The sequence below is a fragment of the Ceratotherium simum genome, chromosome 34, assembly GCF_057802395.1.
Source record: "Ceratotherium simum simum isolate JZ-2026a chromosome 34, ASM5780239v1, whole genome shotgun sequence".
Lineage (NCBI taxonomy): Eukaryota > Metazoa > Chordata > Mammalia > Perissodactyla > Rhinocerotidae > Ceratotherium > Ceratotherium simum.
In genome coordinates, this window is record NC_141933.1 from 4,729,048 (window position 1) to 4,740,468 (window position 11,421).

Consider the following 11,421-nt stretch of genomic DNA (forward strand, 5'->3'; position numbering starts at 1 on the left):
CGCAGGCCTGGACTGGAGACCCCCGGGGCCCTGGTCCAGCCTGGTCTTCTGAGCCGAGCCCAGGACCTGGCCTGGCGTCTCTGCCACCTGAACTCACTGACCGCACAGCCAGTCAGGGAGCGGGGAGGAGTGGGGTGTGCTCGGGGTGGGTGAGACGACCCCGACCAGCCCGCTGGGGCCCTGGCAAGGCCTCCATTCTGGAAGTTCTTCGGGGACAGACTTGTTTCCCTTTCTGCTGTCGGGGCGTGCACTGGGGGGCAGTGGAGGCATTAGGGTTCAGGCTTGGGAGCGGGCAGACCTCTACTCACTTCCCTGCTCTGGGCCTCGCTTTCCCTCTGTACCTGCCTCTCGGGGTGGCTGGGGAGGTGATGAGCAGTTACGTGCAAACCCTTGGCCCCTGCCCAGCACGCCCCCCAGGAGGATTCTGTCCCTTGGCAGTCGCCTTAGGGTCACATTCACAGCGAATCAGAGCTCTCGTTCTGGATTTTTGTCAGGAAAGTTGGGGTGTCGCTGGGGTGGTCACTGGGTGCAGGAGTGGGCTAGGGCTGTCTCCCAGAAGGGCAGGCGGGCGCCACGGCCCCAGGCCCCACTCTCCTTGGCTTCCTCCCGCATCCTCTCCTTTGCACCCCCATCCTCCTCCGCTGGCCTCCAGCCCCCTGCTTCCCTTCCTTGCAGGGTCAGAGGAGCGACTGCCTGGCTGTGTGTTTCTATTTCTGCACCTTCCGCTTCCTGGCCCCGTGGCCGACCGGCCGCTGCGGAAAGTTCTGGAATCCACAAGGCCAGCTGGCCCTGGGGCAGGATGTGGGGGCCTCAGATTTCCTCCTCCCCAGCAGCTCCTCGGGCCTCCCCGGGGCCCGGGCACCCGGGGTGTCAGGGAAGGCCTGCTGACAAGTGTGGGCTTGAATGGACGAGGAGCCAATGCCCAATGGGGGCACATGGACGCCGTCCTTGTCATCGGGATTGGCTGTGCACTCAGGGGCAGGCGGGTGGCTGTGTTTCACACACCGCCACATGCTAGGTGCTGTCCCGGGCTCTGGGGATACAGCGTGAACAGACTCACAAACAGTACAGATTTCCCTTCGCAACAGCCCACACAGCGGGCACCGCCATCGTTATGGTTTTTCAGGCAAGAAAATGAGTCTTAAGTGATTTGCTCAAATTCACACAGCTAAGGAACAGCCTGGAATTCGAACGCAGGTGGCGAGACCTGAGGTTCTGTGCTTCTAACCGCCCTCTTAAATAAGTGGATGATTGTGTGTGTGTGTAAGAGAGAGAGACAGAGACAGACAGAGAGACAGATACAGAAACAGAGAGAGACAGAGGCAGAGAGAGACAAAGAGAGAGGAGAGAGACAGAAAGACAGAAGAGAGCAGAGCATGTGCAGGAGCAACAGCCTGGATCATGATGGCAGAGGGGAGGGAGACCCCAGTGGGCAGCGAGTAGAAGCCGCCAGCACTCAACTCCCCTCCTCACACAGACACACAGACAGGAGGGCTTGCTCCGTGCTCAGTCTGTGGTGTGTTATGAGCACCTACTACGCGCCGGACTCCAGGATGAGGAGGCGTCCTCGAGGGCCCCAGGGTAGGGAGGATCTGGAGGAACATGTTGTGTAGTCACCAAAAGTCTGAATTGCAGACGCTTTAAAAAAGGGCAGCATTCCTGCGTCCAGGTGCGAAGTCATGACGTCATGCCCAGGTAAGACCGTGCAGGTGTTGGGCCGGGACCCGTCGACTGTGTTATAAGCCGGCACTGCCAGATCAGGGGCGCCCTGGGCTCCAAGCCAAGCAGGGTCCAGACCCACACCCAAGGGCTGACATAGTCTGACTTTGGAGGGGTCACACCACCTCGCTGGGCCCCCAGGTTGTCTCTTGGAAGGAGGTACTGGTCCCCCATGGGGCAGAGTGGTGTAATGGGCATGCCCAAGCCGGCATCGTGGCTCGGGGGGGGTCAAGGTCCCCTTTCTCCATTCCCCACCTGCTCCCCCCAAAAGTGGCTCTAAATTATTTTGTTGCATCTAAATGTGATTAAATCATAACTTCTGTTTGTTTGTGAATTAAGTTCTTCTTAAAGTAGCTTTATTATGTTATGCAAAAATGACCAGAGCTCATTATAAAAAGCAACAGAAAAAGGAAAAAGATCTTAAAATGCCACCACCCAGAAATAATCCTTTTAAAACTTTCCCCAACTGCCCTTCCAGCCGTCTATGCCTAGAAACACACACAGATCGGCACAGACTTTAAAAAATGGGATTGTCCTAGCCATGCTTTTCTGTAACCTGTTTTTCCCACTAATTGGTACAGTGAGAACATCTATGCGTGTCCATTAATAAACAAAAATTGGCATCGTCATGTTAATTGCCTCATAGCATCCAGTGCGTGGTCGTATTGTAATTCTGTTAATGAGACCCTGGTTGATGGATGTGAATAATGTTTCCAATTTTCCCATTATAACACCCTGTGTGGAACACCCTCGGACAACACCCTTTTACATTTATGTGAATAGCTCCGTAGGGTAAATTCCTGGAGGTGGGATTTCTGGGTTAAAGGGTTTGCAATGTCTGCGTGTTGATGCCTCTGGGAAGTGCTTCCGTATTTTTGAAAAGGCTAAGAACTCCTGGAGGGTGGATTCTTTTTTTTCTTTTTTTGATGGGAAAGATTCTCCCTGAGCTAACATCTGTTGCCAGTGTTCCTCTCTCTCTCTCTTTTTTTTCTCCCTCCCCAAAGCCCCAGTACCTAGTTGTATATTCTAGTTGTAGGTCCTTCTAGTTCTTCTGTGTGAGCCGCCGCCACAGCACAGCTACTGACAGAACCGTGGTGTGATTCCACGCCCAGGAACCGAACCTGGGCTGCCGAAGCGGAGCTCGCCAAACTTTAACCGCTAGGCCATCGGGGCTGGCTCCTGGAGAGTGGACTCTAACTGTGGCACCACAAGATTATTTATGAGTTCAGCAAACGCCTCCTTCTTTATTTAAAATAGCTCCTTTAACTGATTAGAAAACTAATACATTTCAATGTGGAAAATCCAGGAAGTACCTAAATGTAGAGTGAAGAAAATTGAAACGAGCTGTTACTCCACACGGACATAACCTCTCTATCCATCCACCCATCCAATTAACATGACGCTTGTTTCACTAAACATCATGTAATAAACCTAGCCCAATGTGGTTAAACAGCCTTTGAAAAGATGATAAAAACACACCTTTTATTGCTAGCTCGTGGTCGTTGGAGAAAACTTGGAAAATTCAGGAAAGGAGAAAACACACAGCAAGCCCCCCTCGGTGTGGCGAGGCCAGCGCTGTTTCCAGGTTGGTGTGCTGACTCCAGTCTATTTGTTCTGCCTACACAGGCCCAGTCATTTCACATAATTAGCATCATGTTGCATTTGCAGCTCTGTCTCCTGCTTTTTCACTGAACAGATCATGATTATTTCCCCACGGTGTTAAGCAGCCTCTGAAAACATGATTTTTAATGGCTGAATAATATTTTATCAGGCAGATTGTTTAATGAATGATCTGTCTTTTGCTGTCTCCAGCTTTTAGGCATTACAGATAACGCTCTGATGTCCACCCTTGCACATATGTCTTTGCACACCCGTGTGAGGGTTTTCTCAGGGTGAATTCCTAGAAGGGGGATTGCCAGCCCAGCTACATATTGCCAAATCGTCCTCCAGAAAGCTGCTAGCAATTACATTCCCAGCAGCGTTGTAAGAGAATACCGCCACCAACATTGCAGACTAACATTTTTTGTCTATGATGGCTGCAAATGGCTTTGGGTTGTTTGAATTGCCATTTCTTTGTTTGCTAGTGAAAATGAGCAACTTTTCATAGGATTATCGGCCGTTTGTATGTCACCTATGAAGTTCCTATTTGTCGTTTATCCAACAATCTAGTGCGTTGTTCATCTTATTAATTTGTAAGAGCTTTTTATATATTAAGAATATGTTAGTATTCTTGGAGAGAGAAGGCTGCAGCCCTGCAGATGTGGTGGTCACCCAGGCAGCTGGCTGCAACAGTAGAACCAGAGATCACTTTTCATGCCCAGGTGGGAGATGCCCAGGGCTTCCCACCTATACCTGCTGGAGGCTTTGACTGGGGTGGGAGGACTGGGGGAGGGGGATGACCAGTCAGTGGAATTTGAGTGTACACACACCTGTGGCCTCATTCATATTCATAGACAGGTGGGTCCTGGGGACATTTCTTCTAGCTCTCATATCATTCTATATTTTATAATTATTCACATGTCCATGTGTTCATTCATTCATTTGTTCAATTGTTCACTGTGCCAGGAGCTGAGGATTCAGTGGTGAATGAACTGGAGTCAGAGAATGTCAACCAACAATGGGTGCATAACATCAGCTCAGCCAGCGGGGAGGGTGACAAAGCCAGGCTGTGACAGAGTGGGATGGGGCAGGATGCAACACCATTTGAGATGTTGGGGGGGAAGGAAGGCCTGTTCACGATGAGACATGTGAGGAAGATCTGGCTGAAGTAATTGAGCCATGCAATGGTCTGGGGTCAATGTTCCAGGCAGGGGGTGGTGTGGGCAGAGGCCCTGGGAATTTATTCTGGAATCAGCGATGAGACTGGGACTAAGCTTTAATGGATCCCAGCCCCCTTTATTAAATGATTCCATCTTCCCTACAAATTTGAAATGTGCCTTCATAACACGCTAAATTATTATATGTAGCAGGCACTGTTCCAGGGCATTCCACCGGGGTCCCTGTGAGACTCCACTTAAGGTGCCATGATGGGGAGGGGGTGATGGGCAAGGAGAGACAGGGATGGGCCCTCAGGACACAAGAGAGGCACCCTTGGCCTCCAGAGGCCCCCACCTGACAGGTTGTATATCTGGAAATACATGGCTTTTGGTCCCACTGAGAGAGCCAATGAACCATAATGTCCAGTTCTCATGTTTTGGTTTGAAATACTGTATATTAATTCCTAGAAAGAGGAAGTATTTCCTTTTTCCTCCCCCGACCCTGCCCCAAAGTTCCCACAGGTCTGTCCTGGGGAGAGTTGACTGCCTGGGGGAGAGGATTCCTGCTTAGAAGAGCCCACAGGCCCCACTTGACTGTAGGACTTTGCAAGTGGGCATTTTGGGGGACATGCTGAGTGAGAGGATCCTGGAGAGCTCAAAGCAGGGCCAGGAGGGCACCCCTTCCCCATAGGGTAGGCCTCCCAGGAATGGGCCCCCACCTCCATCTTGGAAGCAGTGCACCCGGGTGTGGAAGGCTAAGGGCCTCTGAGGGCCCCACCTCCCTCAGTGGGGCAGATAGGGGTCCAGACGGGGCAAGTTCTTCCCAAGGTCACCCAGCAAGTACTGGCAGAGGTGCCTGGGAGGTGCTGGGAGAGCAGAAGTAGAAACTGATCATGGCTGACCCAGGCATGTGTCTGATGGGAATAAGCTTCACTTGGGCTGGTTCAGGGAAAAACTGTGTTTTCAGTGTGTCAGTGGATAAAGTCTAAGTTATTTCTCTCCAGAATAAAGGTGGATTTACCAGGCTGCAAATAACTAAAATCAGAAAGGAAAATGGGAACATTTCTACCAAACTTACAGAGACAACAGGATTATATGATAATACTATGAACAAACTAGATAACCTAGAAGAAATGGACAAATTCCTTAAAACACACAAATTACCTAAACTGACTCAGGACGAAATAGAAAATCTGAATAGACCTATAATAAGTAAGGAGATTGAATCAATCATCAAAAACTTCCCAACAAAGAAAAGCACAGGACCAGACGGCTTCACAGGTAGATTCTACCAAACATTTAGAGAAGAATTAACACCAATCCTTCTCAAACTCTTTCAGAAGATTGAAGAGGATGGAACACTTCCTAACTTATTGTATAAGGCCAGCATTATTCTGATACCAAAGCCAGATAAAGACATCACAGGAAAAGGAAACCATGGACCAATATCCCTTATGAATATAGATGCAAAAATCCTCAACAAAATATTAGCAAATCAAATCCAACAACATATTAAAAGGATTATATGCTCTGTCCAAGTGGGATTTGTCCCAGGAATGCAAGGATGGTTCAACATAAGAAAATCAGTCAATGTTACACATCACATTAATAGGATGAAGAAGAAAAAAAGAACACACAATCCTCTCAGTTGATGTGGAAGAGACATTTAACAAAATCCAACAACATTTCACAATAAAAACTCTAAGAGAATTAGGAATAAAGGGAAAATACTTCAATATGATGAAGGGGATTTATGGGGAACCCACAGCTAACATCATACTCATGGTGCAAGACTGAAAGCTTTCCCCCTACGATCAGAAACAACACAAGGATGTCTGCTCTCAACACTTTTATTCAACATGGTACTATAAGTTTTAGCCAGAGCTATTAGGCAAGAAAGAGAAATAAAATCCAAACTGGAAAGGGAGAGGTAAAACTATCTCTCTTCACAGAGGACATGATCCTATATATAGAAAATCCTAAAGAACCCACAAGAAAGCTACTAGAACTAATAAACAAATTCAGCAAACTTGCACACAAGAATCAGTTTTGTTTCTATACACCACAAATGAACAATCTGAAAAGGAAATTAAGTAAGCAATTCCACTTATGATAGCATCTAAAAGAATTAACTATTTAGGAGGAATAAATCTAACCAAGGAAGTGAAAGACTTATATGCTGAAACCCATAAAATATTGCTGAAAGAAATGAAAGAAAATCTAAAGAAGTGGAAAGACATCCCATGTTTGTGGATAAGAAGACTTAACATTGTTAAGACGTCAATACTACCCAAAGTGATCTAAAGATTCAACACAATCCCTAGCAAAATTCCTAGAGCCTTTTCATAGAAACAGAAAAGCCAATCCTCAAACTCATATGGAATTTCAAGGGGCCCCAAAGAGCCACCATAATCTTGAAAAAGAAGAATAAAATTGGAGACCTCATATCTCCCAACTTCAAAACTTACTACAAAGCTACGGTAATTAGAACAGTGCAGTGGGGTACTGGCGTAAGGACAGACATATAGATCAATGAAATAAAAAGCAGAGTCCAGAAATAAAGACTCACATATATGGTCAATTGATTTTCATCAAGGATACCAAGACCTTTCAATGGGGGAAAGTCTTTTCAACAAGTGGCCCTGGGAAAAATGGATATCCACACATAAAAGAAAAAAGTTGGACCCTTATATTCCATCATATACAAAAATTAACTCAAAATGGATCAAAGACCTAAACTTAAGAGCTAAAACTATAAAACTCTTAAGAAGAAAACTTTGGGGAAAATCTTTATGACATTGGATTTCACAACAATTTCATGGTTATGACACCAAAAGCACAGGCAAAAAAGAAAAAAATAGATAAATTAGACTTTAAGAATTTTTGTGCCTCAAAGAACACTATCACCAATAAGGAAGCAAAAAGATAACCAACAGAATGGGAGAAAATAATTGCAAATCATATATCTGACAAGGGATGAATATCCAGAATATATAAAGAACCCCTACAACTCAAGAACAACAAAGCAACCAACCCAACTCCAAAATGGGCAAAGCACTTGAATAGACATTTCTCCAAGGAAGACAGACAAATGGCTAATGGCACAAGAAAAGATACCCATCATCATTAGTCATTAGGGAAATACAAATCAAAACCACATTGAGATACCACCTCATGCCCACTAGGGTGGCAGGAAAAACAAGGGTGGGGGAATAACAAGTGTTGGCGAGGATGTGGAGAAATTGGGACCCTCGGGCATTGCCAGTGGGAATGTAAACAGGGCAGTCACTATGGAAAACAGTTTGGTGGTTCCTCAAAAAGTTAAACATAATTACCATATGACCCCATATGACCCAGAAATTTGACTCCTAGGTATCTTCCTAAAAGAACTGAAAGCAGGGACTCAGCTAACTGTACACCCATGTTTGGGGCAGCATTATTGACAATAGACAAAAGATGGAAACAAACCAAGGACTTATCAACAGATGAGTGGATAAACAAAATGTGGTCTATCCATACAACGGAGTATTATTCAGCCATAAAAAGAAAGAAAACTTTGATACGTGCTACAACAGGGATGAACCTTGACAACATTATGCTAAGTGAAATGAGCCAGACACAGAAGGACACATATTGTATGATTCCCTTTATATGAGGTCCCCAGAACAGACAAATTCATAGAGACAGAAAATAGATTAGAGGTTACCGGGGAGAAGGAGGAAAGAGAGATTATTGTTTTATGGGTGCTAACTTTCTGTTTGGGATGACAAAAATGTTTTGGTATAGATAGCGGTGGTGATTACACAACACTGAATGTATTTAATGCCACTGAACGGTATACTTACAAATGGCTAAAATAATATTATTTTATGTATATTTAACCACCATAAAAAATTAGAGGTGGATTGTTATAAGGATGGGGAGGGGGGGCGGCTGCTGGCCCGGCCACGTTGCTCACACCTTCTGCCTCAAGCGCGCGCCTCCAGCACCCAAAGGTTATGAACCAGTGGGTTTGAGGCAATATATGAGCAGAGGGCAGAGAAGTGACCGGATGTGCGGAGAGTGGATGCTCTCCGTGGGATAGTAATTGTTATTAGCAGGGAGGTTAGCCTCAGGACTGGGAAATCGGAGGTCCTCCTGTGTGACAAGGACCTCAAAGCACAAAACACAGATGGAGGTCACCACACCTGGGCTGGGGGAGCCTTGAGTGTTCACCATCCCCTATAGGGAGCATCTGGCCAAAGCTTGACAACGAGCTCACCTCCTCCACCCGCGGGGTCCCTGCTCTCTTTGGAAAGTTCTGCGTGCCAGAAAGTTCTTCCATTACTTTCCCAAATCGGTCTCCCCGGAGCTCCCCACCCTCCCTGTTCCGCCCGTGGTCCAGTTCTGCATCTTGGGGTCGTAAAGATGAATGTCCCTCCACAAGACGATCCTCCAGATGCTCAAGAACAGGTGACATCCCCAGAGAGGCCACATGCCCACCCTCCCCCTCCGACTCCTCCCAGTGTCCTCGTAGCTCCTGGTTCATTTGCGACGGTTTTGGTGCCTCCTTTATTGAAGGAGCTGATGCTGAGCACGCTACTCCCAAAGCCCCTGACATGTCACCCTCCTGCAGGGCCTGGAGGAGGCACGGGGCCCTGGGGCAGCACCGCAGACAGCGCCCGCCTCAGCCCGAGGAGCAGGGGGTCCCGAGGGCCTCCCAGAGGGTGGGGTTGAAGCTACAACTGAAGGATCGGGCCGAGGTAGGGAAGGGAGGGTTGGCTGGGGGAAAGAGGGTACCCGGCAGCAGGCCCCGCATGTGCAAAGGCCTGGAGGACGCTCGTGGAGGGGCTGAAGGGAGCTCAGTGGCGCCCAAGGACCCCAATGGGCAGGGTCTGGGATGGGACGGGAGGCAGCTGCATGTCGTGGGGACCTAGAATGTTCTCAGGTTTTGGGTTTTCCTACAGAATGAAAGTAGGGTAAATTCCTCTTGTATTCCCCAGGTGGACCTGTTCTTCCTTCCTGCCGTCTCTCCTCTGCCTCGGGGAGCCCAGTGGGTGCAGGTATCCCCGGTAACGGCCTCTGACTCACCCCTCCACCCACCCCTCCATCCACCCACTCAGCCCTCCAACTACCTGCTCACCTACCCCTCCGTCCACTCTCCCATTCCCCATTCTTCCACCCAGCCCCCCTCCCATTCCCCTACTCATTTATCTACCCACTGACCCATCCACAGTACCCACCTACCCACCCACGCATCAACCGTTCACCCCCACCCATTCATCCACCTACCCACCCACCCACCCCTATCCATTCACCCATTCACCCGCCCACCTCTCATCCATCCATCTACCTACCTGAGATGATTAATTTTATGTGTCAAGTTGACTGGGCTACAAGGGGTCCAGATATTTGGTCAAACATGGTTCTGGATGTGTCTGTGAGAGTCTGGAGGTTTCTAGATGAGATTAACATTTGAATCAGTAGACTGAGTCAACCAAATTACTCTTCCCAAAGTGGGTGGGCCTCATCTAATCAGTTGAAGGCCTGAACAGAACAAAAGGCTGACCTTCTTGATGTAAGAGGGAACTCCTCCTGCCTGACTGCCCTTGAGCTGGGACATCAGTTTTTCCTGCCTTTGGACTTGAACTGAAACATCGGCTCTTCCTGGGTCTCGGGCCTTTGGACTCAGACTGAAACTGAGCCCCAGGCCCTGCAGGGTCTCCAGCCGGCTGACTGCAGATCCTGGGACGGGTCAGCCTCCAGAATCACGTGAGCCGAGTCCTCAGAATAAATCTCTTTCTGGATATCTACCTCCTATTGGTTGTGTTCCGCGCACACCCAGGTGCTCACGGGCACATGCGTGTGAGCTCACACACGTGGGTGCGCGTCCATGAAGTCACAGGGAAGCCCGTGACTCACACACACAGGCGCACAGGCACATAAGCACCCCCCCCCCCGCACACACACTCGCACACACACTCGCGTCCGCCCGCACGCGCACTCCCCTCGCCCCAGAGCAGCCCGCGCGGCGACGGGAGGAGGGAGCGGCCAGCGCGCGGGCGGCGCCGCCTCGGCAATGCGGGCGGGGGAGGCGGGCGCGGGGAGCGCCGGGCGCCGGAGCGGAAACGTCCGAGCGTGGAACCCGCGCGGCTCGGCGCTGCCCGGCCGCGCCCGCCGTGGGCACGTGAGGGGCGGCGCCGTCGGCTGACTGGCGTGACCCCGGCGGCGCCGGGGCCCCTGAGGAGAAGCGGCCCTCCTCCCCAGTCCCCAGCGTCACCGCCGCAGCGCCATGTCGCGGGGGCCTCCTTCCCGCTCCTCGCCGCCCGCCCCCCTGGCCTGCCCAAGCCCCCGGGGGTCACCCTGCTCGGCCCCCGCTGTGTCCCCTCAGCCGCCCCCCACAGCCCCCGCGCCAGGCCTCCCCCGTCTCCTCCCCGCCCTCCCGCTCCTCGTCACGCGGCTGCGCTTCCCCACGCTCGCGGGTCCCTGTAAGCCGGGCCTCGCAGGGGCGTGCTGCGGGGCCAACCGGACGCCGCGGGCGCTCTGGGAGGGGGCCCTGAGGAGGGATCCGAGGGGAGGGACCCGGAGGAGGGATCCGAGGGAGGGACCCGGAGGAGGGATCCGAGGGAGGGACCCGGAGGAGGGATCCGAGGGGAGGGACCCGGAGGAGGGATCCTGATGAAAGATCCCAAGGAAGGATCCTGAGGAAGCCTTTTGAGAAAACACTCTGAGAAGGGATCCGGGGGAGAGATCATGAGGAGGCATCTTGAGGAAGGATCCCGAGGAGAGATCCTGGGGAAGGATCCTGAGGAGAATCCTAATGAGACATTCTGAGAAAGAATCTTGATTAGGGATCCTGGGGAAGGATCCTGAGGAGACATTCTGAGGCAGCCACATCAAAACGACTAGGAGTGTGGGATTCTGCAGCCACCCTTACCTTAGTGTCCGGCTCACACTGTGGTCGGAG

The 11,421-nt window shown here is 50.3% G+C and overlaps 1 long non-coding RNA gene across 1 annotated transcript; it reads right to left on the reverse strand.

Annotated features, from left to right (window-relative positions):
- Window positions 1–8,896: 8,896 nt before the first annotated feature.
- LOC147912523 (uncharacterized) lies at window positions 8,897–10,390 on the reverse strand. The gene is made up of 3 exons (XR_015549784.1): window positions 10,024–10,390; window positions 9,812–9,912; window positions 8,897–9,415 (listed from the first exon to the last, which is right to left on the reverse strand). It is a non-coding gene; the product is annotated as an uncharacterized LOC147912523 (long non-coding RNA).
- Between the last annotated feature and the right edge of the window lie 1,031 nt (window positions 10,391–11,421).